General features: G+C 37.0%; 1 long non-coding RNA gene across 1 annotated transcript; it reads left to right on the top strand.

Moving 5' to 3' along the window:
* The first annotated feature begins 12,452 nt into the window (after positions 1-12,452).
* LOC147654428 (uncharacterized) lies at positions 12,453-17,947 on the top strand. Its single transcript, XR_015283984.1, has 3 exons — positions 12,453-12,763; positions 14,388-14,460; positions 15,486-17,947. It is a non-coding gene; the product is annotated as an uncharacterized LOC147654428 (long non-coding RNA).
* The last annotated feature ends 1,755 nt before the right edge of the window (positions 17,948-19,702 follow it).

Below are 19,702 nucleotides of genomic sequence, written 5' to 3'. Positions count from 1 at the left end.
GTTTGGACTTCAGCAGTGCTACTTAGAAACACTGAAAATTTGGGAGGAGAGCCTATCCAATCCAAGAGTCAATATTTTTAAAATAGGAGACCCCTTCACACTGAGACTTAATAAACTACTGGGGTTCTGAACCTTTCTTTGTCCAGAAGGGCTCTGTCATGTTTAAGTAACATTTAAAAAAGATTGTAATTTTTTTTTTTTTCTCTGCTTCTATAATAGCAATTTTAAGAACATAATATGCATTCTATAACCTCCTATAATTACTAAGGGAGAAACAAATAAAATATACTTTGTCTTGTGCAGGTATAAGAAGATACAGCCTTAAAGAATGCTTTTATTTACATTAAGATATTGGAAATCATCTTATTGTGTTGAGAATAAATTGTTGCTAGAACCTCTTTCCACTTTTGCTTATTTTTCTCTCCAGCTGTTTTGCATATTTATTAGCTTCTTATCAGAGATACTTTGAATATAATTTTAAAATAGGAAAATAAATATTTTCCTACTTTTTGTATCAGGATAGTTGTAAAGAAGTACATTTTCTGCATGGTGTACAGGGAGTTAGGCATGCAATTTCCATTAATAATGAACCATGCAGAAAATTTGCCCTTGAGAGGTACATGTATAGACATCACAAACATTAACCATTAAAGTTGTCCAGGATTCCTGAACTACTTTCTTATCCAAAAATTTTAGGATGTATAAGAATTTAATGCCACATGGAAACAATTGGAATTCATCTGACTCATCATACATAAAGAAATACCTTTGTACAGAGTCAGGAAATCTGTGTCCTCTGCTGTATCTTCCACAGAGTTTAGTGGGCTAAAACAGACCCTGAAACAGACCCTACCAATCCCTTTACATATGCAATTTGTTCCATTCTAGTGCTTACTTTCAGATTCCATACATGTTCCTTTTCAGGCAAATATTAAGCCTATTATTTGTGTGGTCAGAAAACAGGTCTGGTGTTTTTTTAGGGATTCTATAAAACTTGGAAGCGTCACTTTATATATAAACTGTGTTTCTCAGGCGTTTACTAGAATATGTCACCGCTTTCTGTGCCTAGATGTGACTCCAAGGGTGCTTGCTTCCTTCTCTCCTTATCTGACAAATTGTCCTCTGCAGAGTTAGTCAACACTCCTGTAAATATTTATGCATCTACTTCCCACTTTAAAAAGCATTACTCACTTCAATGGGATGCACAAAAAGTAAAATTGAGACTTTGTGTTAAAATTGGAGGGGTTAGGGCCTTGGGTTTGTAGCAACTGGCAAGGTCTGTGAGAAAATCCTGTGACCTTGATGGAAAATGCTCTTTTGTTTTGGTGACTCACATTTGTAGGAGTCTCTTTACTACAGCACTCAAATAAAATATAGATATAACCTCCCTTTTTTTGGTTTGTTTCTAGTGGAATTCTCTTCAAACAGTTTGAAGATCTAATTGTAAAAAGTAATCTGCAGACTACATCTGAAGCAAAGCTGGTGTTTGCAGTGCCTGAAGAGGTAGCTAAAGCAATCTGAAATTAGCATAAGAAGCCATGTTTTTATTTCTCATTATTCTTGTTTTCTTTACATAGTTAAAGGAAGAAAAGGAAGGAAGATGAATGCATGCAACCTTTTTTTTTTTTTTTAAATCTGCATTAAAAACTAAGGTTTCAATGCATTTTGTGCAGGCTTGCATTAACCTTCAGTTCTGGATGTCATGAACACTGAGCTTTTGGAAAAAAAAATGAAGTGCTAGTAGTGTTAAAAGTGCTAATTTTAATTATGGCACTCACAGTGTGGGGCTTTATATGTTACAGCCTGTCCTGGTGATGTAGCATTTATTATCTTATCTACAACCTGAATTCTATGTTAGCCCTCATAGTTTGGTTGGCTGATACCTTAAAAGAGAATGAGGTTTCAGTTTTTTAAGAATGTTTCACAAAACTTGTAGAGGAGTTCAAACAGAAGCATGGGTATTTCAGAGTGATGATTTCTTGAAAGGATAATTTATTTGGGTAACAAATGAAACCTCCTAAAGTTTCTTAGGTGAGAAGAGTGCAACAATTTCCATAAGTGCCCTTGGCTTTTAGAGATATCACTCAGTTTAGTCTTGAAGCCACCACTTCTCTGCATAACTTTTATCCTCTAGTTCTTGAAGTTTCCCCTTGAAATACAGAGAAGAAAAGTCACAATGTTCTGGTTTTGAGTTGCACTCCCTCTTAAAATGCTGCTTTCTTTCCAACTAGGTTTGGTTTTGTTGATCTACCTTGATTAATTAGCAGATGATCTCCCAGTTCCTTGAAGGAGATGACATCAGTCTTTCTAGAGAACTCCCATATGAATAAAATGTTGATGAGATGAGCAGAATTGATATCCAACAGTCCAGATTTGTCTTTGACCAGTACTTCTTTACTGACTAAACCCTTTCTTCATACCTCAAGAGCAAGCACACATTTGGAAGGATTAATGCCATGTACATTCTCAGATTCTGAGCTGGCCACTGCTGAAGAGTCAAGCAATCTCCAGGTAGCATCATTCTCAATTTTCTGAGACTTAAGGAAAACTCTTAGGAGAAGTGACACAGTGATAGTGCTTCCCTGATAGAAGTCTGATTACAGTACCTCCTATTTCAGGGAGTTATAGCACCTGCACACGCTCCAGTGAGTCTCAGCGAACAGAAGGGGACTAAAAAAGACGGACGAATAACATTTAGCAGTTTAACTGCCTATAATCTTGCCACAGTTTTAACAGATGGCTTTCATAGTGATACTGTGCATTGCTAAAAAGCTGGCATATAACCTCAGTTAAATTCCAGGATTGCATTACATGCATGGTGTGCTCACAATGTGGGAGTGTGTATGTAAACACATTACCTTCCTGGAAGATACATCATATGAAAAGTCAAGATTGACAATTCTTGCAGTAGCATCATCACTCTCTTTGGTATTCAATACCAATGTGTCTTGTTAAGATGTTGTAGAAGCCCAGAAGATAAGAGACTTTTGTGTATGTCTCAAACAGCAACAGCTGGCTGGCTGTGAAGCCAAACAAGAATTGCTGGCACCAGCAGCCAGGGATTGTTGGTAATAGCACACTGTAAGAAAGAGCAGGATTTGGCTGGAGAAAGGAGCCGTGGGGAGGTAGGGCAGCACTTTTCTGGGACAAACACCCTTGTTCTAGCTCCTACAGATAAGCACAACACAGTACAGCACGGGCACAGGAGTGAGATTGAGAAGTAAGCATGAGCTGTAGGGAGGGAACAAAACCACCAGAACCCCCTGGAGGTCTTTCTTTCTTACTTACTCTTCCCTTTTACCCTCCCCCTGTATCCAAGCCCCTTATATAGCACATCAGGGACTGACATACCAATTTCCTTGCCAAGTGTGAAATTTGCTAACAAAACTTTGTGAGTTATTTGGGACTCTCAGACTTCTGTTCTTCCTTTCAACCCTGAGCATCTATGAATCTTGAGTGTTCCATTCCCCTTAAGGGTGGGACATCACAGATGCTGACAAGGTGGCTGTCATCCATTTATATGGCTGCTTCTGGTTTCTTAACCACGCACCTGACCATTATATCCCCAGAGACTTCTTTCACTGAAAGAATAGGAAGAAATTTCTTGAGATCCGTATTTCTAGAAGTCATAATGCTGTTTGTATTTGTGCCTCTTGCAAGATGTGTAATTTAAAACATAAATGCTTAAATAAGGGCCTCTTGTCAGCAGCATGTGTTTTGGGGTCACTCTCTGGCCATCTATCTGTCCTACAAGCAGAAAGGAAGAGTAACTCATGCTGTAACTCTGTGCCTGGGAGTGAGCAAGATTATGGTGGACATGGGTAATTGAAAAACAGCTGGGATGGATATGGAAATTAGAAAGATGCAATGAATTCTTGCTGCATATTTTTTTAGTTAGTAATAAACATTCATTTTCTACTTTTTAATTATATGTGTATGTTAGAGGCAGACAATAATTGGCTACATGGAATTATCAGGGTATTTGCATATGGGGCACCTTAGGAAATGTATAGGGGACTTTCAACCCTTCTTTGCTGGTTTTTAGAAAGGGAGTTCAAAATTTCTAAAACTGTGGCAGGAAAATCAAGGAAAAGCCTAAAGGATTCCCTTTCAAGAAATTGTAGTGGAAATGCCCCCTAAACTTTTGACATCTTTCCTCCAGCTTTATTGCAAGCCAGCCCTGGCAAGCTCTCCCACAAAGCTGGCAGCCACGTCAAGAGGCACTGTCACAGAGTGTTACCTCTCCTGTAAGTAGCTTTCAGCAGAACCAAAGCCACCCTGACATTATGCAGACAAATCACAGCTCTGCTTCCTTTTACAGGGGTAGCTGAGGTTGTCTTAGGAAGGCTGGAATAATTTCCCCTTGTTTCCTTTAAAACTGAAGCTACATCTCCAGTATTGTATTCTGTTTCAAAAATTGGAGGCTGAACTGATAAAATAAAAGATGTCATGGTCAGGGATAGTTGGCAGGAAAGTTGAAGTCAAAGAGCGATTATGTGGGAGTCCGAAACACCAAGAGAAAAACTGAAGGAGGAGATCATGAATACTGCTGCTGCTCACACTGCATTCTATTCATTTGTTTTCCCTTCTCAGAATTTCTCACTTGGTTTCTGAGGCACAGAAAACCAAACCTACTTCCCAAAATGCCATCTTGATTTCAGTCCAGTGAATTTAATTGGAAGTAGTGCCACAATGATTTGAAGAACAGGTACAGCCCCAAAGCCAGTGCTAATACTGCTGGGGCTTGGTATATGCAGAGAATTCATTGCACGAAGCTCAGCAAAAGATCAGTTAGATTAATCAAAGATTAGTTAGGCTGGCTTGAAGAATTTGGAAACTGATTTTGTACTAACCTAATCTACATGAAGCTTGCCCTGTGAAATGACACATAGGCAGGAAATAAAATTATTTGTAAGACTAGACAATTTTCAAATTATTGGGTCACTTGAATAAAAAATACCATCTTTGTGAGAGAATTTGTAATCCAGTGAAATCACTGAAAAAGACAGACTTAAAGAACAAACATCACCCTTTTCTTTCATGTTAGAATTTTTAATACATAAACTTCACAGTAGATGAAACCCTAAATCTAAAACAGCTGTTTTAAGTATTTCTGTAACTGAATGCCCCTAAACAAAAAAAGGCTGTAACTCATTCTATTGTATTTTGCTCATGTGAAGAAGGTGCTGTCATTGTGGGAGAAGGGCTGGCAAGGACTCACAGGAGGAAAGAAGGTAGGGATAAAGAGGAATAATACATTCATCTATAGTTAAAAATCATGTTTGATTTTTTTTTGATAATTCAATTGTGCCAAACATGAATTCTCACCTTTTGTTGAGAGAGAAAATTAGAAGCATAACTTCAAGCAGACAATAATGAAAAGAAAGCATTCATCATTCTACACTGAGTAGAAAACAGCAAGAATAAATCAGACAAATCAAACATTGTGTTAACTGTTACACAGTCTTATGCTTCTTTATACTTATTATTAATTGAATGACAATTCCTATTTATGGTGTGATATCTGGGTCGTTTGGCTTCAAAATGAAAGATTCTTGAGTTAAGGGACTTTGGTATACTCTGCTGAGGTATGTCTACTGGTTTAAGGAATAACTTATTGCTGGATGCAGAAAGCTAGTAGCCCTTTCTTTCTGACAGTCTGTCTTTTCTTCCTTCCTTTCTGAGTTATTAAAAACAGGAAAATGAATCTTCACCTCCACCCAGGATTTTAGCTGCAATCCCAAAACCCACTGACATCCTGATGGCAGCAGAAGTGCCACAACAGGGGATCTTTGCTCAAAGGTTTGAAATTGCTAACACGCGTTCCGGTGAACAAATATCCCTGTGGTGACATTTACGAGCAGAATCTATTCAACATGAAAAATATCCAACTAAGTTAATTGTATGGCTGACTGAATGTGAACAGTGGTTTTAAGCCTATGTATCTTTGATTTCATTAGGTTCAAATCTTGAAGGATTTGCCATTCTGTAACACATTGTTTGAAGTGATCATAATTTTAGGTATTACATGAAATGCTTCTTTTTATGTCCCCCTTCTTCTCCAGGCTAATTGCAATAGCATTTGAGAATTTGTAAAACTTGAATATCCTTGGGCTGTTGAAACCAGCATGGCCCTATTGCTGGGGACCAGCAGGTTTTTGAATGTGGTTCAGATGTTGTTAAAGGTTTGGCAACTATTTATGGCTACTCCAACCCCTGTGACAAGCACAGAAGCTGTTCCTGCCCCAAAAGTGGTTGTACTAGCTCTGAGCAAGCTAAATATTCTACTGCTCAGAATCTTATACAAACATAGCACATTAAATTCGGCTTTCAGCATAATTTACAGACAACATAATCCTTCACTCAATTCTTGATCATCATATTCCAGAGAATATTCTATATAAGGAAGAATAAAGCATTAAGTATGATTTGTAGTAAAGCTACTATTAATCCATTTTTTTATTTCACAGCCTTGAAAAATAGCCTTGGCTCTGCAAACGCTTTTGTTTCTTTTAACATTTTGTTTCCTTTGGATTTAGACTGTGTGTTGACTCTGCTGTTCACTCTGGATAACAGCTGTTCTTGCTGAATTGGTTGTTTTGGTGTCATCCTTCTCTGCACAAGGATGTGTTTGCTCTCTCTTTTCCTCTGGAGGCAAGATCTTACTTAGAGTACTCCAAAAGAGTTTTTATTTCGTGGCTATATCCTCCTATCCAGAATTTTATTGCAAGTGAGATTGCTCTGTCTCTACTAGTTTTACATAAAAAAAGAAAATAAGGAAGACAAAATTGCCTTGGTAATTCTGTGTCAGTTCTCAGCAAGGTGTTGTGACATGTCAACAGCACAGATCAGCAGTTGCAAGGCTCTATGACCAGAGATACATTTTTATCACTAAAATAAATTCCTTAAAATAAATTTACTCTCTGAGTGAATGACTGGGATACTGAAATTGAGAAGCACTCAAAGATGAGTAGCTATAATCTGTACCCATATTATTACACAGTTTAACAAAGGTGCAGCTGCAGATTAGGATTTGGTTGACAATTAGGTAATTTTTTCTCCCTTTCCCAGTAAACATGTGATAATTTAAATTGTCAAAAATTGAAACAAAACCTGAGGTGTGTACTACTGACTTGTGGAAGATATATTTAGGCAGTAATAAATAATGCCCTTGGAGGTAAAAGGTCATAAGAAGTGGATCAACTTGCAAACTTTGTTCAGAAATTCAAGGCCTTTTCAGAAAGAAATGTCACAAACCTAGAAGAAATCTGTAATTTGACAGTAAAAAATAATGAAAAGTCACAAAATATGTATTTTCAACTCTAATATAATCTCCATTTCAATATATACCTAAAAAGAGGGAACATTAATCAGTAGCAGAGAAAAATCTCCAAATGTATAAAAAGAAATGCCTTATTAAAAGATTAATTATTAAATGAAAGGAAATATAACAAACCCAGAATTTCTTCTGGGAATTACAGTAACATAGGATTCAAAATTGCTTCAAGAGATTATCTTAGTCTATTCTACGACAAAAGGTTATCTAACCTATCTCTGTGGGTTTTTTTCCAAGCTACAGATTTGCTTTTGCATTTCAGCATTTCTTGTTAGAAAATATTTCTCCTGATGTCCTATGTCTGTCTGCTGTAAATGAAAATTACTCTGTTAACGTCCCCATCTTCCCAGAGAATGTTGATTATGAATCCATGCCTTTCTTTTAGTAAAATGCAAATTCTCCTCCAAAACAAATTTTTTTGACTAAAAAACCACATTTTTTCCCCATTTTTATTCACAACAAGATATTTTTAAGGCTACCCTCAATGACGGATTTGCTCAGTAGTGAAAGATTATGCTAATCTTTATAGCCTCTGAAATGATTTTAAATCTATTGCATATCAACTAATATTTCTTTTTGTAGTTACTAATACTGTGATGTACATTGGAAAAGACTGTTTAATTTAATGGGATTTTACAAGCTCCAAAATCTTCTTTAGGGCTGACATGTTAATTTATTTTCTTTAATCTAGGAAGCATAAGGGTTAAGTTTAAAATACAGTAGAGATGAAAACTCTGAAAAGTAATTATGCAACAGCAGAATCCAAATTCTGTAAATTTCCTGACTTTTGAAATGTTTTAAGCTTCTATACATGAGAAAAACAGAGTTGTAGTAGTCTTTTCTGCAAGAGGAGTCTAACAGAGAAGTAACTTGTTCTGGGATTTCCTTTACCCCAAAGCACACCAGGTATTTTGAAGTCACTGTTGCAGCAGTGCACAGGTAAAAGTGTTATTTCTGCCTTCAGCCCTTGCTGTTTCTACAATGTGTAGAATAGCAGGAGCCAAAAGTAAGGAGCCTGGAGAGAGAACGATGTTCATCAGACCACAGGATACACAAACTCCTGAAGTTCTAAGCATTTTCATGAACTGAGTATTGATGCTGTGGCAAATCTCAAGTTTTACATGGCAAATCCATGTCACTGCACATTTTTACTCTCTCCCAAAATATCTGGAAAATTACAGATGTATTGGGAAATCTGCTGATTATTTTTCCTTTCATCTTGCTTCGTCTCTGACCTCTCTTTCCTAAAATGTTTTTGAAGTGTGTGATTCCCTCTTGCTCTCTTATGAGTGCAGATTCAGCTGCATATAGCAAATACAATATTTTTTAGGCAGTAGAAGTTTTTTTACAATACAATATTTTTAGGCAGAAATTTTTTAGTTGTATTGCTGGCTTGTGAATTTGTAATTGGGAGTTTTGTCAGTTATGACTTTCACTCTGAGCAGTCCTTTAAGCATCTCACGTGCTTCCTTCTGGGAAAGCAAGAAGAAAATCTCCCTCTTCTGCAGATGCAAGGGGCATTTAGAAGAATCAGCAGCTGCCAAACTGTGTGCTGCAGGTCAGCAGGCTGCATCTCTAATCCAGCTTCATTTGCCAGTGCATCACCTAAGTGTTCACCTGAGGTGAACCTTGTACACTGAATAGCAACTTGAATGCCACTTCATGCAGCCCTTAGTGGTGACAGTTCTATTCATACAATAATTTATTATTAAGACACTTGGACGTGTAAAAATATTATCTTTTCTTTGTTTTGTTTGCCATGGCCATCACTGAGATGGCTGATTTTGATCCACTCAGGTTTCCCCTCCTGATTTGTATTTTGCATAGGAAACATGTTTTGTTTGTTCCTTTTGGTTAGGAGGAGGGGAGGGGGGCAGTGTAAGCTGGCTGCTGTTGATTTGGCAGGAACTCCTAGGGTCCTCTGTGCCTTCATCACAGCTGCAGATTTCTCTCTGTGGCCCCCTAAGGACTGTGTGTTTCCCCCAGAGCAATTGCAATTTTGGTCAGCTGCTGCCCCTTTCCAACACTCAGTGCTTTCCCTGCCTGCTGGTGTTTGCATCATGCACGTGTCCCCTGCATCCTGGGGCTGCTGTGTGCTCACAGCTGGCCTCGCCTGACCCCTGGCCTACTGTGCCAGAGCTTTTGCCAAGCACCATCTGTATCACCTCAAAGGAAAGCTGTTCAATTGTGCACCTGCACCTATTTTGAATATCTGAAGCCATTTTGCTGCTTCAGCAGATATTATGGCATAACCTGAATACTTTTTTATTTTTTTTTTTTAATAGAAATTTGCCTGGAAATGGATCACTTTGTGCCTTTTTTTGAGAAATGAGTCATAGTCACCGCTGTACCGTACCACTGAGCACACTTGACACCCATTTGGGCAATGTAGATTGAGTTTAATATTGAAATGCACTAAGCTTTGGTTGATGTGTCCCCACTGCCCTGCTCTCACCCACCCACTGCTATTGTTCTGTGCAGTCTCAGCCCTGCCATGCCCTCTCCACTCCACAGGTCTCTGCAAGGATGTCAGTCTTCACACTTGCCTGTGCATTGGGGCTCAGTTACATTTCTTGCCAAACACCATCTCCATGCATTTGGTTGTTTCTGGGAAGTTTGCTTATCTACATTCTTGTTTCCAGGTAGGAACTTCTTTTCTTTCAATTCTTTAGAGAACCATTGATTAATCACTTGTTAATTATCATTGATTAATCTGTGATAATTAAGCAGGTAATAACATGTTTTTAAATATTAGTCATTTGCATACATGAATATTTAGTCTTTTATTAATATCTAGAGTAAATTAATTATCTGTGGTCTTTCCTGTTAGCTCATATAACTTGTACAATATTTGCTTTTGACACAATACAGTGTTCATATTTAGGCTGTAAACTTTTTTTCACAACAAATACACTTTCCTTCTATTTGCTGCCTTGGAGAGAACTTTTGCCACAGAAAATTTCTCAAGATAAATTTGCCGTTTCTTTACTGGTATTTTCATACTGAAAATTCATAACAACCTATATAGCGCTGTTCCTTTCACTCTGCACTCCCTGTGTTTCCTTTTCAGACCTCTTGCCTGCAGTAGCATATGTTCTTTTTTTTTTCTTTTAATCTTCTGACCTTCAGATTATAATATTGGGCCTCAGTGATTGAAAATCCCTTCTTATATTTAAAATGATGGACTGTATACTGTTGTGCACTTTCTTGGAACTGCTGAAGCTCTTGGCACACAGCTAGGTCTAGTGAGGATACACTGACATTTCTGCTTTAGGGAAAAACATTTATTCTTCCCACACTTTGTTAAACTCTCTAGCTATCATGCTATACACAGAACAGTTTCATTTCTTCTTATAGCTTTTTTTGTTTCTTGCTACTCCTTGGAGCTTGTTCCTCCATTGATGGAACTTCTGCAGCACCTTGTTTCTCCCCTCATAACTCTCATCTTGCCCTTTCTGTAAATATCAGAACCAGTTCCAAGATCCCAGCTTTCATCCTTTCCTTACTGGGAGAAAAGTCAGGGCACAGGATTTGCAACAAATCCCTCAATAATTTGTTTTTCTCTGCTAGTCCTGGGTGGTTTATGTACAGTGCTGTTCCCTTCCTGCTCCTGCTGTCATCATCTGCCTCGATAGCTTGGTTAGGACAATGGATGCCATTACTGGTCTCAGTGCTTTCATGGTATGGAACACTATCTTCTCCCTTGATGAGAGGGATCTGAATGAATCAAACATAAGGATTTTGGAGGATGAGAGGTCTGTGAGTCACAGTACCTTATTCTCCTGTCTTTAACTTCTTAGACCCTTCCCTCCCCACAGCGTAAACCAGCTTAAGGAATTTCTGTGCTGCTTTCCCTCTTGAGATGTGTGATAGGGAATTTTTTTTTAAATAGTTCAAACAGTTTCTTCCAAGATTGTTTTTGTTAAAAATCAAACTTTAAATCTTAATCCACATAAATTACTGTTATCTAAAGACAACAGCTCCAAACACTGCATCAGTTCTTCTGTGGCTGGCTTCTTGTGTGGCTTTTTGTTTTGATTGATAAATTCCTTTACAGTGAATTCCCTCTGATGGAGGACATGCTTTAATTCTGAAACTATAGAAATATAAAATATATTTCATCTAAACATGTACTATATATAGAATATATGGGGGGAGCATAGCACTTTTCCTGGGACTTAAAAATAGGAATATTTTATTAATAATATTGTAATTGCCATCATATAAGAAGTTTTTATCTTGTGCTCATTTAAGTCTGCTTTTGTAAGATCCTATAGCAAAAAAATGTAAGTGACAAAATCCATTAAAGAATGTATCAGCAGGTCTTTTACAACTCCTGGACTATCCTGGGTCCAGTGCTAAAAAGTTTGTTTCAGCCGTCAGTGTTAAACCAGATACCTAAAAAGTCAATTAATCAAAACCCAAAAACCTCAAACATTTCAGAAGGCATTTGAAAAAAGGCAACATGTCTAGGAGATTGTATAGAAAATCAGTCTTACTCTGAAATATTTCATCATATTTGGACTGGAAAGAGCACACCATCAATTTTAGTTAGTTTGAAGGTGCAAATAACTTGTTTGATGCAACTTCCTTAGGAGGACAGTGGTGGGTGCAAGAGGGGCTCTGCAATAAGGAGACACACTTCACCTGCAGACGTGTCAGTGTAACACTGGAGTGATGGTCAATGATCCTGGGGCAGGACAAGCAGCTGGGAGAGCACCCATGGTCACAGCAACAGCACAGGAAGAGTGCAGGATCTCAGGTGTGAGCATGGGGGTGGTGGAGAGCACAGCAGTGAGAGCAAACTGGGGAAAAAGAGAGTTACTGCTGGAAGAGTTTAGCTCTGTTTCTTTGGGAAATATTCTAGAGAAAAGAACCAGGGTGTAACATTATCCCAAGTCCACATTTCTTATTTTGTAGAATGGGAGTAGTTGTTCTTTCTCTAGATTTAGAGATTTTATTTTTCCTCTCCAGATTTCTGTCATTCCCTTGATTAGATTGGTTATTTACTTAATACAAAGGTAATTATGATCCCTTCTGTTAGAACTAATTTACGGGTCAAATGGCAACTCACAATGCCTACTATTTATATTACTAGTTTGAATGGACTACTCCTGTACTTGGAGGAGGTTATCTTTAGACACCTGCAAATATTTTAGCCTCTTTTCCCTTCAGAGCTGTCTTTCAATGGATTCCACCTCTATTTTTCTGAAAAAGATGGTAGCAGCTCCAACTTACTGCATGGTTTCCTCATTCTGCACTTTGCTTTCACTTTTTGTTTATCAATTCTTTTGTTGTGTCTCTTTGGTGTTCTGAGTGAAAATGCCTGATTGTTTTTTCCACAAAATGACAAATGACTGATTTGCTGAATGTGAAGCACCATTAGTGAAGTCAAGAACTTTCACCAGCAAGGCACAGCTGTTTAAGGTACCTACTTTTTGCCAGCTTACTTTTAAACCTCCTGAATTTGCTAACATGAAATTCCATGGTGTTATACATTTGCCTAATTTTCCTCTCAACACTTTCATTCTGCAGTGGGAGCGAGACCCTACTTTTCCCAAGGAATAACAGGCACTCCTCCAACCCACTTGTCCATGTATATTTTCTAACACCACAAATCTGAGGCTTAAGGACTTACTTTGGTAATAATAAAACACTTTACCAGAACTAGAGAGTAAACAGAATTTTCAGTCCAACACCACTGCCTTTCCCTGAAATCATCTTTGCCAATGTAACTAATGACTTGGCAAAATAAGGGAATTCCATGAGCCTGCACTTCATTATTATGTATCGAACAGATGCAAAAAATTCACGGTGACTTAGTTTGCTGTGGTTTATTTTGAAGTAGGTAGGGTTTGGTTTGTTTTTTTTTAAAAAAAACACCGTGTAGAACCTGAGAAACAACAGATTTTTCCTGGCCCTGATGAATACCCACAGGAATGAGGAAGGCAAAAAGGGATCTGTTGCCACCTGTGTGTGTGACACCACTTCAGGCTGTTCTTTGTTCTTGCTTCCCTTTGATGTTATGGTTGGTTTGATATATAGGGAAGAGCTGACTAAAATCACAGGGCATGGTTATAAGCACACCATCTAGAAGGAACTGGGAACTCCTATAGAAATCAGGAAGGCTTGGAGTGTTTTCCCACAAGCAAATAGCATTTCATACCCCCTCCAGTGCAGGCCAATGTCACAATCTGCCTTTCTATTTCTAAATTCTGAAGGAGTTATTTTCTGTCCCTCCTGAGACTGATGCCTTGTGTATGTGTGTTCTGTGCACTGCTGGACTCAGATTTAGGCTCCGTGGGTGACCTTACGCCACCACAGGCCATTGTACATTCTTTAAAACCCAATGAAACTGATAAAAGGGAAAAAGGGCATCCAGGTGAATTGCCAGAAGCAGCCCTCAGGTTTTCTGAACCTCCTGAAAATAAGATAGGGAAAAGAATATGCTTTCATCCTTTGATGCTAGTATATCATAAGGTTCCTATGTCTGAAACTCCTATGGTTCCATATTTTCAGTGTTAGTACCTTTTGTCTCAAGCTAGCTCTTAATTAATTGAGTGTTGTGGGAATTCTATTAAATAAGAAACACCATTCTTGCCAAAATCCATAATTACCCCCTTACCTCACTGTTTGAACACAAATGGTTTTCATGTAGCATTAGACACTCTTCAGTAGGTGAATCTCTCTATGTTTAGATAAACTTGAAAGAGTATATAAATGTTTATTCCAGCTATGTTCCTAAATAGATTTTTCAAGGCAAGAAAACTAGATGGAAGCGTATCCTAGACAGAATTCACAATGGAGAAAAGTTTGTTTCAAACTCAGCTCTTTAATTAAATTGTCCAAACAAACAAACTGCAACTCAAAAACCAGACATTACAATAAGTACAGCAGAGAGAAAGTGCTCTGTTGCCTAGAGATTATTTCAAATGTTGATTCCTCAGGAGGATTGCTCTGTGATACATTTAATATACTGTCAAATATAAAATTTGGTTAAAATTTTGCTTATCTCATTGAAAGATTATTCATCTCTTTTCCCTTTGCTCAGGAGTAATACTTTACTGAGATGACTTCTATTCCATTTTTGCAAGTTGTTATGTAGGTGGTAAATACTTGCTCAGGTAAGCAATGCTTTTTGATTTAAATGGAAATAGCTTGCTTGGGTAAATGACTGCATGGTTAGACCAATTGTTTCTCCATTTCCTTAGTCTTTTATTTTGTCTGCAAATCATCAAACATGCATCTGCTCGCTCAGAGATGATTATAGAAAGAAAAAAGTTTCATTCTTCAAACTTGCTGACACAGATTTTATCTGATAGACCATTCTTTGGTTCAGTGGGATTTCCAAATTCATGAAAATTTAGTATCAAGTGCTGAGGGTTGAATCCTTTACTGAAAGGAAAAGAAAAATTTGTAACTTTCTAATATCGGCTTAATCAATGAGGGAAGGATTTTCTTTTACTTAATCTGTGCACCTTGAATTCAAAATATTTTTAAATATTTTTTAATATTTTTGAATATTTTTTATATTTTTAAATATCTTAGTCTTTCTGGATTGTCCTAGGGGATCAGACCTTGCTAGGGCTACTTATGTACTACTTATGTAGTGATGACAGCAGAAAAGGACACAAAGATAACCCTTTAATCCCTCTGGAATATGTTGGTGTGAGCAGCAATAAGGTGACCTGGTTAAATAGATAAAATTATTGGGGAAAAGGTCTCCTGAAAAATAGTGACAGAGAGAGGCTTCTCAACTTGGAAGCTGGAGCCTGGAAGTAGCTCTGTAAATCAGAAACTTCCTTGAAAAGTACATCTGGAAACTGTGTGAATGACAACTGTGGGAATCTAGGTGCCAGAGGCGGCCTGAGATACCACCAAGGGGTGCATAAACAAGGAACTGCAACAACAATTTATTGTCTGAGCAAGTGGTAAATAGTCTGGAAAAATCAAATTGCTCTGAAATAATGGAAAACATAATCATCTGTTGGCTCTTACAGACGAAAAATCAAAATTAGCAGCATCTATTGACTGCTCAAAGCGGTGCATTCTACACCCTCTTGTGTTATAAAAAAGACTTAATTTTTATCCCAAATGAAGCCTCTTTCTTGGAGAGCATCCCATGCTACACATAACTTTTCCTAAACAGGGTGAATGTTCCTCAGGGGCTTTCTGTGAGAGTTTGGACTCTATCCAAGGATGCCTGCATGGCTCCAGCCTTTGTGACATGGATCACCTCAGAAGGGAGGTGGTGATCTCTCTGCACCCCCAGACTGGGTAACATTTTAAGTCCTGAAGGCTGTGTATGATTTCTTGCCTGACAGATTCAAATTCATGATTTTTTTTTTCCTTTTTAAAACCAAATATATTTTAAAGAATAATATTTTTTCTGTGTGTGTGAAAAAGCTTAAATATATAATGAGTTTATTTTCTTCATTAGCAAGATGTTTCCTTCTGTTGGTTTTTAAAGTATATAAAAGAAAGTACAGTGAGTTTATTAATAGCATTAACTTAAACTTATAAAGGACATTTCTAGCTATAATTTTGTAGTACTGGGAATGAAAACCAGTGGTGAAACATTTAAACAGCACTACTTTTCAGAACTTGTGTTCCAAAGTTCTTGGGAGATTACATTTTCTTTTCCATTATGCTTGAACTCTGTCCTTCTTACCATAATATTTTCACATCTAGTGATTTCTTTAACCTATGAGAGGAAACCAGCAGTAACTGTAAACCTACTTTTGTGACTATTCTCCCTTCCCTTTATTTGATTTGTTCTAATCTCCATTTTTATGCAAAGAAAAAATGAAATTGCCTGTAAATCTCCATCAATATCCATGTTAATATTAATACTTATTTTTCAGTCTAGCACTGAAAGACTCACTGTGACTGCAACCTGCATACACTACTTAATTTTGATTTGCTTCACTTTCTGCTTTTTCATGGTTTTTTCTGGCTTCTGTGGACACATCTTCAGCTGCAATCTTTCTGCAATCGTTTTCAAATTGTTGTTTTAGGCAAATAACCGGGGAAACACAAGTAATGTCAACTATGACTCTAATTTGATGAGGAGAGGGTATTTTGCTAGAAACTTAGGAATGATGTTTTCAGATATGAATGAAATTCAGAAAAAAGATGCCTCTTTCCATGTATGTAATGAAGTAAGTGAAAACCTCTTGCAAAGCAGGTTTTCTGGAAAAATAATGCAAGATTCCTGTAGGGTCAAACAAACTACTCAGTTTTCAGTCCTCAATTCTCTTTTTTTGTCCTAAAATATATTTTTTTTAAGAGTTTTTGTGAGAAAAAAGATAATACTAGAAATTCAGCCAGAAAAGCCCTCAAGATGTATGTTTTTTGAACATGGCTCCTTTAAAAAATATTCCTGTTGGGTTGAAGAAAAATTGTTAATATTCTAATATCTCTTATCCTGCTGTTGTTCAGTGCCTTGAAAGTGTTATTACGCTTCCACATATTCTTTATCTGTGTATCTTTGGCTTGGCTTTACAACATTGAAATTGAAAGCATTTACAAATATGATCTCATGTCCCTGAGAAGTTTGAAGAGAAGATGTGATCTTATCACAATGAGATTGTCTAGCAAATAAGAAGGACAATGACTATGCAAAAAACCCCGCATTTTCCAATCAATTTTTTATTTTGAAGCACTTTAAACCTACTAACATTAGTGAGCTAGGTGAAAGACAAAATTTGAAATGCCACCTCACAGGTAAGAAATCAAGTTTCAAATTAAGGGATGGGAAAATTGGAAATCTTATCTGATTACAATTTTAAAAAAATAATAATTCAAGGCTAGAGTCAAGCTTCTGCTGATAATCTTGGTTTATTGTCATTGAAGGGCTGTGGTAATAATCATACAAATGGACAGTTAATTTTTTTCTCCATATTTGAATCACTATTTTTCTGAAATTAAGTACCATATTTTGTGAAGGTAGCTATTTCTCTCTACCAGACTTCAGCTGGATGTTCTATTGAAAGGCACTGGACTAACAGATGTGGAAAGCATAATTCTCTATTTAATAAGTACATTGAACTCAAATAATGACATTTTGGGTTTTTTTTTTTTAATACACAGTTCTACTGGTGAGTCTTAAGTCTGCTCTGGAGTAATTACTTATATCTAAAGAACTAAGGGGGGGCTTTGTAAAAATTTTAATCAACCTGTACTCTGCTTTTGAAGGCAAAGAACTGTGTGAGTAAAGATAAACTGCCCAAGAGTTCTTGGCTTCCTCAATGGAAATGCAAGTTGGTCTCAGCTTTTGTCTTTTATATGTTTTCAGATCAACAAAGATTTAACATGGGCCACAACAGAGGCATTAGGAGATTTTCCTTGTTGATGCTGTTGTGGTTTAATTTTGAGTTAGTTTACCTGAAATGCCATTACAGGAAGAATCAATAGGATCTGATACTTAAAAATATCTTCCCACAAAGAAGGATGGGTTGACCAGCAAAGACTATTCTGCTTAGTTCAGATGTTTTGGGTGCATGTGGTATATTGAGTTATAAATATACATTTATGTCTTACATGCATAATGGATGTATATACATGGATTGTTTTTTTCACCATTTAAATAAACAAATAAACAAATTCTCATAATATGCATTGCAGTCTTTCCACTTCCATGAATATGGATTCTATCTTTATTTTACAAATAAATCATAACTTCTAAATTAAGAAATGAGTAGTATAATATTGCTTGTTTATATGCAGGCAGAAATACACTACCTGTGATTTTATATATTTTACTTATTTATTTTTTTATTTTAATGTTGTTTGTAAATCTCTGGAGATTCTAAAGCTAATTTCATTGTTGTTAAACTCCTGGATAATCTGTTCTGTGACTTTGCATTGCTGAAATACAGCATTCCAAACATTTTTACCTTGGTGAAGGCTGCTTAGTCTTGCTTTCACTAAAGCTAGTTCTCATTTATCCTGCTCATCCAGCTGCAAGGGTCCATCCCTGTCCACTGAATTTCCTTAATGCCCCATGGCTTTACTTGCCTGAATCTGTTTTAATACAACTTTCTGTTCTTATTTAGTAGCATCACTACTAAATTTTTTAGATCAGAAATATACCAGCTGATCATGGATGTATGAACATTTGTATCACCTTTTGTGTTATGGTGTGGTCTTTAGGATTTAGGAAACAGAGAAGCAGCAGAAGTGTAAAGGAAAGGGTAAAGGAAAATGGGAAAAAATGTGGAAAACATTAGACAAAAGTATGTTATTTCTGGAGAAGGTTTATAATTAACTTCTTTTCTAGAAAACTAAATAAAGTGGATTTGTCTTGCTCTTCTGCATGAAAGGATATAGGAGAATAAGAAATTTCTTTAGCTGACTGTGCAGGGAATACCTTATCACAAACCCTGCCATGCAGGTGTAAGTCATGGAATCATTCTTTCTTCCACCTTAAAGGGAATGGACAAGCCAACCCTCTATCCATTGAATCATATCAACCAGTACAGCTGAGCTGACAAGGAAGAGGTCAAGAAGCACCAGGATATGTAGCAGTGTGAACTGGAAGTGGTCTTCACATACTGGGATAAAAATATAGCTTGTGGGTAGTCTTTTCAGAGTCCTTCAAATCCTCTGGGCTCTGGGTTGCTGGCAGCTGTTCCAGAAACAATATTCCATTCCCCACTTCCTCAGAGCAAGGCGTTAGTTTGCAATACCAGTGATTCACTTGGGCAAGCTAAACATTGCATCCATGAAATTATTCCTAAGAAAGAAATGTACCTGAGCAAAGAGGCACTTAGGGCACCGCTACACCTATTTGAGGAACAACTGTCTAGAAAAAAACCCTGCTGAAATGAAGCCCTCCAGGGCAGAAATAGGAAAGGTTCAATCAGGTGCTCAGCTTCCAGTGCTGAATTTTTGAAAGCTGGAGACTGATCTGAGCTTGCAGACATGCACACGGCTGCATCTGTGCACACAAATCTGGTATTTATATAAGACATCATTCCATATGTGCATATCTTCTTTAGGAGGCAGAAGTCAGTCTGCAAGAATATATTCCTTAAAACTATTTTACATGCAGCTTCTTGGAAAGAATGATGATTTCTAATATTTTTTCAAGCTAAACATTTGCTTAAGATCCTTTGCTAAAATTGTTTTTAAAAATTTTTGTGGTGTGATTGTCGCTGTGACTAGATTCTGATTTAACTCCAGAACCAGATTACAAAGTAGTAGTTTGAGAACATGAACTTTGTAATGCAGAAAAGAAAAAATAATTTATTCTGACACTTCTAAAATGGAAAATTGTAACTGTTTCACAGTGTTTATCACAAATGTATGTTTAATGGCATGCTTGGATTTACAACAATTTTCAGATATCTTTGCTGTCAGGAT

Source organism: Cyanistes caeruleus, chromosome 3, assembly GCF_971803275.1.
Source record: "Cyanistes caeruleus chromosome 3, bCyaCae1.hap1.1, whole genome shotgun sequence".
NCBI classification, from domain to species: Eukaryota; Metazoa; Chordata; class Aves; order Passeriformes; family Paridae; genus Cyanistes; species Cyanistes caeruleus.
The sequence above is the reverse complement of the archived record's forward strand: the minus strand, read 5'-3'. Positions and strand labels throughout refer to the sequence as shown.